This window comes from Vidua chalybeata, chromosome 5 (genome assembly GCF_026979565.1).
Source record: "Vidua chalybeata isolate OUT-0048 chromosome 5, bVidCha1 merged haplotype, whole genome shotgun sequence".
NCBI lineage: Eukaryota > Metazoa > Chordata > Aves > Passeriformes > Viduidae > Vidua > Vidua chalybeata.
The window spans coordinates 21,694,720-21,706,580 of NC_071534.1; the positions used below are offsets into that span (position 1 = coordinate 21,694,720).

At 40.5% G+C, this 11,861-nt stretch overlaps 1 long non-coding RNA gene across 1 annotated transcript in view; it reads left to right on the forward strand.

Moving 5' to 3' along the window:
- Positions 1-11,439, forward strand: part of LOC128788829 (uncharacterized) — a 35,209-nt gene extending 23,770 nt beyond the window's left edge. The window contains exon 3 of the long non-coding RNA XR_008431217.1: positions 9,645-11,439. This is a non-coding gene — a long non-coding RNA (uncharacterized LOC128788829). The remainder of the gene's footprint in view (positions 1-9,644) is intronic.
- Positions 11,440-11,861: the final 422 nt, after the last annotated feature.

Consider the following 11,861-nt stretch of genomic DNA (forward strand, 5'->3'; position numbering starts at 1 on the left):
CATTGAATCTACTTTTCAGGTGTGGAAGTTGAGACCTGGAAAGGTGACTTATTTAAGACCACACAAACTAGGTCAAAGGGATTAGACTCTGGAAAATATGTTTAGCCAAGGGACTATGACTTTTTTCCTCAGGAACTCTGAGTTTCAAAACTGGGATACATTGAGCAGATGATGTTCAAATTAAAGCAGTAAGGCTGATCTTAAGTTTTAAGAATTTCCACCCTAAGAACTGTATATTGACTTCATTTTCTCATTACTTCACCAAATATTTTGATATCCAGTTGTAAATTTAAGTTTCCCTTGAGTTGTTACATTTCCCCATTAAGTGACAATTTTTCATCTGTCATTAAAAAGTGTGCCATAAAAACCCTGCCTATGGCATGGAAAGAAGATGCCTTTATGAGGATAAAATATTTTTCTTTTGCAGCAACCGTGTTGTCAGAAATAACGGGTTTTTTCCTTCAAACTACTTTGATGGAACATTATTTCTCCTATGCCTATTTATTTAACCTATGATTTGGTGGTTTTTGCTTTTAGTGGAGATAGTTAACTCCTTGGCTTAGGCGTGTTGACTACTTTGTCTAAGTTCACATGGGTTTGTCAGGTATGCAATTTATATAGTCGTTTTGCTGACATAGATGAAATGTGGTGTGTCCTTCCGTAAGTGAAAAGACAGATTTTGCTGTTAAAAGGATTGGATGATGCAACACATTTCACTATTGCAAAAGAATAACAACTTCTTATGAGTAAATAACATCTCTCCAAGAATTTACTGCTGCCTCTTTAGCTGCAGGTGAATGTGCTCCCTCCCCACTACACTCCAAAAACTGGGTTAGCTGATATTTTGCCCTGATGTGCCAACAATAGTATAATATGATAGATTAATCCAAGGCAGTCACAATTAATTCCTAACCAGTTTTAATTTAATTTTCCTTTTTACATAAACCTAATTTACCTCTGTGGAGGTGTGACACGTCTGATTACACACAGAGATGCTGGGAGCAGCCATGCTTGGAGAGGGAGAGGGAGGGAGAAAGAGACAAGAGTGAGCTCTGTGCAAGATGTGATAAGAGATCAAAGCTAACAGAGCTCCTCAATATTTCTATTAGCAATAATTCAAAGGAACCTGCATTCGAAATGTACCTCTGTAACTGCTTTAATTGCAGAGATAATGACTCTGAATCCTGGTAAAGAAAAAGAGTCAGGGGTCGGTTCTCTAAGCAGCAGAAATTATGGAAATTAGAAAGTCTAGTTAAGGTAAATAATCATTGTAGCCTCCTGCTTCCTCCTGGCTTTAAAGTACTTAGTTTTCAGCTCTTGAGAGAGTAGCTGAAGAGTGGATGGTAAGGTGCATTGGGCCTCTTGCAGGAATCAGAGGCAGTTTTACAACAAACTTTAAGCTTTATCACAGGCTTTCTGGTTTTCCTCCCATTCATGACCTTCTATACCAGCTCCAAGAACAAGCTTTTAAAGCTTTTTCAAATTTGCCTTTTCCTTGGTAGCATAGGCTTGGTTGAGCATGTACGTGAGTTGATGTGTGTGTGTGCATCCCTGTGACAGCCCATGTCTTTGTAGTGATTTCTAATTCTTTAAAAGCTCATGGGCCACATTCCCAAAGCACAGTCTGTTTAAGTAATTTCATTCAACTGGAATTACATATTCCAGAAATTTGAGAAGTTTAGCAGCAATGGTGGCTTTAAATATTTGAAAATATTTGAAGTCAAAACCTTTCATTGTGACTAGGTTTAGCCCATGTGAATTTTAAGCAAGTGGTAAAGCTTAAATCACAGGAGCTATTGTTTGGCTGTTGTGACACTCCAAAGCAAAGGTTAGAAGGCAGAAAACTGACAGGGATCTTAGCTGTCCAACACACACAGGCAATCCAAGGGCTTGGCATGGTGAGAGACTTATTGGTGAAAGGAGAAAAGGCTTGCACAGGAAAATAATAATGAAAGTGACACCCAGCGGGAATATAAACATCAAAAATCAAGTGGAAAGGTTCATCGATGCCAGAATCGTGCTAGGTGTTGGGGTACAAAGACATATTTCAAATATTGAAGAGTTTAGATTCAAAAATCAGACTTTGCAGCCCAGAGCTGCACCCAGTTGCCCATTGAGAAATGACCTGTCACATGTCAGCCTGGTTCTCACCTGCACTGAATGGCTTTGACCTTCCAGGTCTCAGGAATCCAAATGCACTTCCTGACAAGTATCTTGAAGCTCATATGAAAGGGGGTTTGCCAGCCTGAGGTCAGGGAATGGGGATGGCTCATTGTGTGCTACAACTCTTCCCTGTGTCTTATGATCTCTATCTGGGAAGGCAAGAGCAGCCACAGATCTGCTCTATCACAGAGCAGAGCCTAAGGAAGACCTTCAGTAGTTTTACAGATACAGAGTACAGGAAATAATTTTGAAGCCATCATTGCCAAATCTTTTCCAACTTTTTTCCATCTTCCACAACAGCAGGAAGGGAGAGCCTGTCCTCTCATAAGTAGCTGATTGCCATTGACATCAGTGGGAATAAGGCACTTAAATACCTTGGGGAATTAGGCAGCGAGACTCTCATTGCTGGAATGCATCTGTGTGAAACAGTCACCACAAAGGTGTGGTGTTTGGCAAGGTGTTTATTTGGCAAGGTAATTTCTGATACCCCCTACCAAAGCTTGCTCAAGCAAGGTCCACTTCTCAGGCTTGTAAACACCATGCAGACAGTGTGTATGAAATCCTCATCTCATTGGATTCCACGTGGTGGCCCATACCACAGGTTTTTAAGTCTCACTATAACCAGCCCAAAGTACAGCGCTGTGAAAGGTGTCAGGCAGCAACCCAGAAAACTTTGGAGAGCCGGTGGCTTTTGTCGGACCATGGGGTTCCAACCTCAGGGCCACAGGAAGTGATTTGCTGGCTTTGAATTTGGTAATTTCTGAATCCAGAAGCTCCGAGTTGAACTGGAGCTGAACTAAAACAGGTTGCCCAGAGAGAGGGATGGATACCCCACCCTGGAAACATTCAAGGTCAGGTTGGGTGGGGCTCTGAGAAACTTGATCTAGTTGAAGATATCCGTGGTCATTGCAAGAGCGTTGAAATAGGTGGCCTTTGATGGTCCCTTCCAACCCAAACTACTCTATGAATCTATGATTTTATTATTGCTTTTCTCCTGTGGGACTGCATGAAGTTAAGAATCAAGCTTTGGGTATGTTTAACAAAGACTGAAAGCTACAGCTGTTTCTCCTTTGTTCTCTTTCCAGTTACTTTGTCAAGATTTCCAGCTGCTCTAGAGATGATTGCGTTGATCCTCAACCTTCTCCATACAGTTTTCTATAAATGCAGAGTTCAGACTGTCTGGAGAAATCTTCCTCTCATTCATTTGATTTTGTCTACTCATGATCTAGCTTAGATAAATTTTCTTAACAATACAGTTAAAATTTTTGCAGTGCTTTCCAGGTGGACTGTGGAGGTCCAAGTGTTAATTTTCCTATTTTCTCACACATTTCACATTTTCAGAAACTAAGAAAAACCTACCTTAATTGCTTCTGTGCCAAGCACTCTGTACTTTGACCATGTTCATTCCGTTCCATCCTTTAAATGTGTGCTGGAAAGCTGAAGGTTGTGACATATTTAATGTAGCTTTTCATTGAAGTGGAGCATACACACATTTTTTAAATCCTACTTGCAAGAAGGATGCCAAAATTTTTATTACATTTGGATTTTGCTTCACATTTCCTATTTCTATTGCTGTCTCTCTGTTCAGGGACGAGGTTATTCCATACAGTTTCTGTGTCAGTAATGTCTATCTGCCATGCTTGAATGGTAATTAGCACTCCTCTCTCAGCACCTTGCATTCTTCATCTTATATTCCATCTTATACACCTCTTCAGCAAAGGAGAAGAGGGTCACTCTGAGAAAAACAGAAAAGCAGTGACAAAAACAGGGAAATTTGAATTAAATATAGAGATCTCTACCTCATCTTACCTTTTTCTGGGCCATTTTGAGAGCCTTGCAGATGTAGAAAAGAATCTTTTTGGGGATGATGATGGTGATCTGCAATCAAATAGGCATTTACCTTGCTTAGGTCATTTGCAGTCAGGACCTAGGACTTTGGTTCCAGAAGTCTTCTTCAGGTCATCTTTCAGCATCCTTGCTGACTTCATTAAAGGTTTAGAAATTCATTTGAACAGTGGAAATCATGACCAGAAAGCAAACAGCCTTTTTCAGTATTGTGTTATTATGATATCCTATCCTTCTCCTTTAATATAGAAGGCCAGGTTTTCTCCTGGATACCTTTCTAAAGCACATCTATTTTAACCAATGTCAGCTTTCCTAAATTCTACCAGAAATCCTTCCATCATGAACATATTCAGGCACAAAATGGCCTCTTAAATTATTGATCAAATGTTTGGCTTTTCTTAACTCTGTGGAAAAAAAAACCTGCAATTGTGTTTGTGGGGGAATCCCAAGGGCCTGTTCAGTTCCATTTAGATCAATTATTATGTTTATGGCTCCAATCAATAGCATATGGCATTTAGGAGAAAGGAGATAAATTTAAAGTATAGACACAGCATTTGCATCCAGAATTCTGAATGAGAAATAAGAAACTTTAAAGTAATTATTTGCAGAGTTCTACACTGCACTTTATCAGGCTTGACTTCATGCTTCTTAAAAGAACTTTTTGAAAAGTTTAGAGGAAAAGTATTTGCCTCATGCCGCATAATGGGTAGAAGAACAAAGGGCAGATATATATGAGTTTACTTAGTAGCAAGACCATCCTGACTCTCGGGCTCAGAGACTGACCTACTGATGAGGTAACCAAACTGGTGATTGGATGCTTTAATTATAATAATTATTTCCCCATTAGGTATAGGGATCCTGCTGCCTTCAGCACTACACATTAAGGCAGCAAGGTGACCCTTTGCTCAAAGAGCTGTCTAAGATGTTACACAAGCAGCTGCAACACGCACAATAGAGAGCACAAGATCAAATCCAGGCTGTGGCGGCTGCGTGAGCAGGCATAAACACAGGACCTCTGCTCAGCTTGCTGGTGTTGCCCAGTGCTGCACTGGCAGGCTGCCTCTGCCCCCAGCTACTGGAAGTCAAGTGTGGAGAAGGAGTCTCAGCAATCTTCAGCACTGCTCAGCTCACTTATTATGCTGATGTACACAAAGTTCTAAGAAACTTCAAAGAGGACGTGAGACGTGTTGCTGCACGTTGCAATACGCTCAGTCTTCATCGTTCCCAGTCTCCAGGTATTTTTGCTCCATAGCAGCTGCATTATAAGATTTACCACTGGTACTGCAGCACTGCTTTCATTTCATGTTGCTCCCACAGATCTAAGATGGGACCTAGCAGCTGACTCATTTTCTGTGAGAGCCTTAAAGGTTTGGACAGTCCTATGGACTGAGCAGGAAGTTTGTAGGTGAGACAATTCTAGTGTGAGACAATAAGTATAAAAGCAAGAAAAAAAATCTGTTTGAGAGTGAAAAAGAAAACTTTTCACTTAAACAGATGGTACTTAATGAAAAAAAAACCTTAATGCTGCTCCTGAACACAATGTTTTTTGCTCCCTCTGCTGGCTCTGATATGGCAGCTCAGCAGCACCTCTTTGCCAAAGCAAGCTGCTAGTGTCTCTGGGCACAGGGCTCAGCACAGCTGGTGTCTCAGGGGATGGCTGCAGGAATAGCTGCTGGCATCACTGACATTGTGCCCACCCTCCCCTTCAGGGAGAAATTTAAAAAATACCAACAAACCAGCAACCCTGAAAGCACAAGTCTGATAAAAAAAGTCACAAGAGATCATCATTACAGCATTTTACAGTGTGCATCAGGCTCGCAAATCTAATTACTTCTCACTTCAAGGCAAAATTAGTGAAAAAAAAAGGAAGAAAGTTTGCTCTCAGCTCACATAGAAAATGTTGTTGTGTGACATAAAAACAGACATAAAAATCTCACATAAATAAACATACTGCTAAAACAATTTCTTATTAGAAAGATAATCCCTCCCTTAGTTGAGAGATTAAATCTATTCAGATCTCACCATGGCCACTTCTTCACTGAGCAGTTACAACCCTGATCCAGAATAAAGATTGAGTTAATTACATTCACAGGTGATACAAAACCAGAAATTGTTGCAAATCCCAAGGAGAACAGAGAAGTAGTGTGGATTGCATTTAATTCCATGTAACTTCTTGTACTTGCCCTGTAACTGTCAAAGCTGAGAAAGAAATAGAGTTTGAAAATAAAACAGAATTAGATTCAGCCTGGGAAAATGCACACAGGGGAAAACTCTTCTGAAACTAAATTTTTTTTGAGGAAAGGGAAATACTTGAAGAGCTGACTGGTGAGAGATGGATGGTGGGAATGAATAAATGAGTTACAAGTCTGCAATGCAATGCACTGAAAAGCCAGTGTGATTACAAGTTTCTTCCACCTGAGGCTATGCAATCATGCAGGAAAGATTAAAAGATCTAATTTGGCCAAAATCAGGTTGTTGCTTTTGATGGAGTTCATTTTGTCCCAAATGCATGCCCCAGCTTACAGAGTTTGATTAAACTGTGGGGAAAGTAGCATCCACCGAGCATGGTTAATTTTCCTGATCCTCTATAACACATAACTCAAAGCTTCAGGTGGTCACAGTCAGCAGCACATACACCTTGTAGAGCACACAATGGGGAGGCACTGAGAGTGGACCACAGGCAGCTGGTGACAGGGTTTTCCCAGGGATCCTGTTGTGGTACTGCAAGACAAAAAATGAATGTGGACCAGGCTCCCAGATCCAGAATGAGAGATAAATCTGAATTGCATGAAAGGTGTAGGTTGGCTATCTATGGCTTGTGTTTCTCTAACCAAAAAATAATCAGCAAAAAGAGAGGGAGAGCTGGATCCATAAGGGCTATGACTTTAAAGAAATGACAGGTAAGTGAGCAGAGGATTTGAAAGACAATTTATATGTTGAAAATGTTCTAGTAATGAGCTCTAATAGACTGCTGAATAATCCCAGGGGAAACAACAGAAGCAGTTCATACAGTAAAAAAAGCCCTGGTCAAAGTACTAATGAAGAAAAAAATAAAGGACAATCCTGCAATGGCTGCAGAGAGATGACAAGATAAGCTGATACAATATTTAACTCACATTATTCTATATCAAAATATCACTGAGCACACAGGAACAGGAGTGAGGCCAAATTTAGCCCTGGTAAAAGCAGATTAATCTGTTTAAGAGACAGGAGATGGTAGATTATGTGCACTAAGCTCCTGACAAATATTATCAGCCAGTAATTCCTGAACCATACACATGCATTTTAATTGTTTTCAGTATTGATGGAGAAATTCAGAGTACAAGATGCCACTCAGTAGGAGGAAAATGTGTTATATCTTTTGATAAGCTAATTCAGCAGTTAATTATCCTGATTCTTTAAAACATGCTCTTTGCTTCCAGTTTGATTTTTTTACTCCTGTTTTCTAACGATTGGGCTTCGTCATGCCTTTGCTAAAGAGCCTTCAAACACTTTCCTTCCTGCATAGGCAATGCAGCCTGCAAACTAATCTCCATGAAGTCAAATTAAGGCATTCAATCCCTCAAGAGAGACGTGATTTAAAACTCATCCCTCCTGTTGTTTTCTCCTATTGGCTAATTTAAGTAGCTCTCTTCTCAGCATGCTGGCTCTAGTGAATTCTGTTCCTTAGCACCCAACCCTCCAAAGTGTTGTTAAATCAGGAATGAAGGGTTTGAAAGCCAGGCACAGCAATATTCAGTGTTTGTAGTGGAAATACTTTTGTTGATCTGTGCCTTAGGCTTTGCAACCCTAAAAAAAGAAAACCCTAACTAGACATACCTATCCTATATGGATCTTGACATCCCCACACCAATATTTCAGGAGTGCTATATTACCTCTGCAACTCCTTTCCTCTCAATCTGAGACCTTGCTTTATGGAATATTCCATTGCAAGTTATAGAGAGAATATTTAATGCCACTATTAAGATGGTCTAATAGATTTCTAGAGAGTGACCCACAGACATAGTTCTAAGGAATTATGAAGAGAAGAGGGTGAAGTAAATTCTGACATATTATAAATAGATGCAGTGACATCAGGTTCATAGAAAGTCAGTTTTAAATCAGTCATAGGTTGGGCCTCTGCTTATTTTGTGGGTCATAGTAAAGAATCATAACATGTAGAAAGATACCAAAAATTGGCAGGGCCTGCCATGGATCTACCAGATAGGTCAAGAGTGAGTCGTTAACCTATTCAACTGGAAATACCTTAATAGAATTATTTGACTGAAACCTACTGGAGAACTATTTACTTCATGGCTCTTCAGATGGATGAGGCAGCTGGAAAACCTCAGCAGTAAAGAACCAGGAAGTCATGGTGGGATATACAAAGTCAAGTGCTTCACAGGCAAACAACTAAACTTTGGGTGAGAGACAGAAAGGAAAAATGCAGGATTTTATAGCTGAAGTTTTGATTAACTGTGGGACTTACCAAGCTCAAAAGAAGCTAGTCTGGAGGCAGTTCAGAGACACCGTAGTTGGGAGACTTAGCCAGCTGGTCAGATTGATAGACAGCTGCAAGGAGTGATTCAGCCCAGCTAAGGTCTGATTCACCCTCTAGAAGTGCCAAGCTTTTGATTTAGATCTTAGGTAAGACTGACTCATTCCCTGAAGGTGCCTTTCTCGAAAAGTGGTAGAGAGACCCTTCTGTCTTTTAGAAGGGCTAAAAGACAGCTGGAAAGACTGGGTCTACCCACAACTGATTTTCACTGCAACCTGTCCCAAACAGCTGAGCCTGAGGACAAATTGCCTTCATTATGGGAGTCTGGGAAAGGGTTTATACAGGTGCAGAGTCAGAGAATTTGGTACTTTCCTGTGAGACAGAGTCATGATAAGAGAAGCTCCAGAGAAGTTATATCCCAACAAAGGGAAGCACATGATGTCAGTTAGCAGGTACCTAAACACACAAGCCCCAGCCTGATAAGATTCCCACTAGGAGCAGATTACAAGAATTGCATGAATGCCAAAATCATCATGTACATTTGGCAATTTTATAGCTATTAGTAAGTATGTGTGTTTCAGCTGACTCTGAAGAACTAACCTAGAATAGGTCATACCTTTCTAATCCAAAGCCAATAATAGGTATTTATTCTTTATTTAAGGAATAATATTTAGTTGCTTTTAACTATTTAAAAGATTCGTATTTTTGCCTTTACACATCACATCTTTCTCTCTTGATTCCATGTTGTTTTGAAAGGTATTAGTTGAAACATACATTGCAGGATGTGGAAAGTTGATCTTCCTACTTGGTCCTGTCCTTACTGTAGTGGTGATTAGTTGTGTCTTAATGCTATTGTGAAATTTTGTTACTTTGTATGAGGTGCCACAAGGCTCTTGGGTGCACAAGACAATGACCTTGTAAAAATTTGTGTTTGGATGGTGTATAAACTATACAGTTGACAGTCAAGTCCAGGGATTAAGTATTGCCTTTTACCTGCTCCATGAAGAGAGGTACTACACAAAAATTATTTCCTGATTATTTCTGCAGATAAAACTCATTATGACTTTCTCAATTCTTAATCAATACTTTAAAGGCCCTCTGTTTTATAGAACATCTCATCAATATTTTATTTATTTTAATAATTTATCCTTTATTACAGAACCAGATGGAGCCTGCGGCACACTTGTCCTCAAGAAACCAGAACAAGGAGGAGAAGGTGCCCAGAATCTACATCACCTGGGATGAAGAGTCGCATTTTCCTCCCTCCTGTCCATATGTCAGCTAAGTCTTGGGTTCAGTCACAGGATTAACCATATCCAGTGGTCCTGCAGTCACACTGTCACCTTGGAATGGCAGCCTTGTGGAGAGGAGATTGTTCTGCTCTCCTTAACACTGATTCCTGACTGTAGGAAATGCCATCTGTTCCTGCTGAATGGCTCACATCTCTCAGGAGACCTTAACATCATTTGCCAGGTTACCCTGGGTGCTCTCTGGACTTGGGGGAAAGGCGTAAAGTGTTGTGATGAAAAAGTCTATCACATTCATTTCTCTGAAGCTGGGAAGCAGAGCGACAGTCATGTCAGCTGAGAGATCCTGGGTACATGATTTTGTAAAATTGCCCCTCACTTTTTACTGCATGTATTTATAAACATGTGTGATCCCAATCAAGAAAAGGGATTTTTAATTTGAGGTGTAGGTCTGAACTGAGGGCAGATGAAACTGGTGAAGTAGAGTAAACAAAGTAAACAAAGACAATAGACTGCAGAGCAGCAAAGGAAAGCTGGAAATAGAAAGTGCAGAAGACAACAAAAATCAGCCCAACTAGACAGGTTGCTAAATGTAAGATGTTGACAGAAATGTGTTCAGTTTTGTATCACAGGGAAATCAGATTGAATACAAGAACAGTAAAATATGAAAGAAATTGTATAGAATATGATAGCAACCGATATAAAGAAGGGGGGCAAAAGTAAGGGGAAGGAAAAGAAAGACCTAAAGCAATTGAGACAGAAAAAGCACATCACTTTTTATTGTTTTGCAGTGCAGAACAACTAAAATTGGTTCCTTGTAAAACAGGCAAATAGGCAGACAAAAGGGTAAAATTGGACTGACGCTTTTCTTCCCTCCCAGGCACAGATTCATCCCGCTGGTAGTTAGATGCCTGACTGTGCTCCCTAAAGCCTGGAATATTATTGCCTTAAAATCACTCTGTAATCAATGACTAGCAAGACAGTACCTCCAGGAGGGAATTCAGACAAATCCATCTCTCGCTTTTGACTGGAAGGACTGCAAGGCGATGAGAAGCCAGGTCTCAGTCCTGTCCCTACCTCTCAAGCAATCTTCCTTACTACCCCACAAGCCTTAACCTCTCTGTCCCTCTTATTTATATACAGAGCCCTAATCTGCACACTCACAGCCATTTCTCATCCTCAGAGAAAAGGCTGCTGCTGAATCCTTTGCCTGCACACAGTGGAGCTGTGCATGCTGCCACTGCCTCTGTTGAACCTTTTTTGTGAAGAAATATAGCATTTCAGTAGGTGGATCTGCTCATACATGTCAGTCACAACCTGTAGTGGTCCGTCCCCCACACTACACTATGATCTCAGAAACGTTCCTTAGACCTCAGCCTTGAACAACAATACCTGGGCCAAGCTCCTCTTAAGCTTATCAGAAACAGTGTTTGTTCCCAGGAACTTGTGCTATTCCATGAACTCATTTTTTAACAAACAGCCTTGGAAACTTATTTTTCTTGCCTGAATAACAATGCAAGTAGAACAACAATTTTGAACCTTCAAAGAAAGTTACTAGCCTGAGTTGTGACCAGGATGGAAAATTGCTACAACTAAAGGCAATTCTCTTGCAAACCTATAAACAGCGGTCCTAAATGAGACCCTTGGAACTCAAACCAAGACAACTTTGTTGTGCTTTAACTTTCATATTAAACCTGCTTTTGCTGATACCTTTGCTGGTGATTCTCTGAGCAACCTAAATCACTGATTCATGATGCATTCTAAGAAATTCTCCAGGTAAAACCACTCAAGGCTTCTCTAGAGCCAGAGAAGGCCATGTACACCCAACTCTGCTGTGGCAGGAGAGCTGCAATTGGAGCTAGGAGAAAGCAAGTAAGTCCTCTGTGCTTTCTGAACTTGTTCAGGATTTAAGCACTTTTCCAGCTATGAAAAAATGTAGCTGTTACCAATCCCACTAAGTTTGGGTATTGCACATCTTACACGTTTCCCCTTCAACAGCTCCATCCCTTTCAACAAAATGCTTCATTAGAGTCACTGAGCTTAGCAGAGCAGCAGAGTTATTCTTTCACTTGTCCTTTCCTTATCCACTGCCCAAGCCTGAGAGCATTTTAAGTCACAACACATGAGAC